We start from the raw sequence: 1,029 nt of genomic DNA on the forward strand, positions 1-1,029 counted from the left end.
CAGCAGCAGTAGGAAGGAGTGAAACAGATAGTATCAGTAATATAGAGCAAGCCAGAGACAGTGACAGCAAGAGGAAATACTACTACTACTACTACTACTACTACTACTACTACTAGTAGTAGTAGTAGTAGTAGTTGTTGTTGTTGTAGTAGTAGTAGTGAGTGAGTGAGAATGGGCAAGCCATGGTGAGGGGTATGAGTGATATATTAGTGAGAAGAGAACAAGTATATTTGTGTACCAAAAGTGTTGGGAAATTTTTGGGAAGGTGCTGGGTAAAGTAGGATGAGGCAGCTGGAATCAGATTTTTCAGTCAATTATTTATAAAGGAGCATACACACTTATTTGTGCTTAGAGAGGAGCATTTTCCCATTGGTAGATGAAACACTCAAAAAATATTACGTGTAACTGAAGCAAGTCATCAGGTTCTTCCATTTTCTCCCTATATAACACTTAAAATGCTGAGATGAAGTGGGAGATATGATACTGCGCAAAGAGTTTGACAGAGCACTGAAAGACCTAAGTTGAAACAAGGCCCTGGGAGTTGGCAACATTGCATTAGAACTACTGACAGCCTTAGGAGAGCCAGTCCTGACAAAACTCTACCATCTGGTGAGCAAAATGTATGAGACAGGTGAAATACCCTCAGACTTCAAGAAGAATATAATAATTCCAATCACAAAGAAAGCAGGTGTTGACAGATGTGAAAATTACCGAACTATAAGTTCAATAAGTCACAGCTGCAAAATACTAACGAGAATTCTTTACGGATGAATGGAAAAACTGGTAGAAGCTGACCTCGGGGAAGATCAGTTCGGATTCCGTAGAAATATTGGAACACGTGCAGCAACACTGACCCTATAACTTATCTTAGAAGCTACATTAAGAAAAGGCAAACCTGTGTTTATAGCATTTCTAGACTTGGAAAAAGCTTTTGACAATGTTGGCTGGAATACAGGGAGTCGTTTCTGAAAGTATTTGTATGGAGTGTAGCTTTGTATGGAAGTGAAACATGGATGATAAATAGTTGGA

This window comes from Schistocerca gregaria, unplaced genomic scaffold (genome assembly GCF_023897955.1).
Source record: "Schistocerca gregaria isolate iqSchGreg1 unplaced genomic scaffold, iqSchGreg1.2 ptg000362l, whole genome shotgun sequence".
Lineage (NCBI taxonomy): Eukaryota > Metazoa > Arthropoda > Insecta > Orthoptera > Acrididae > Schistocerca > Schistocerca gregaria.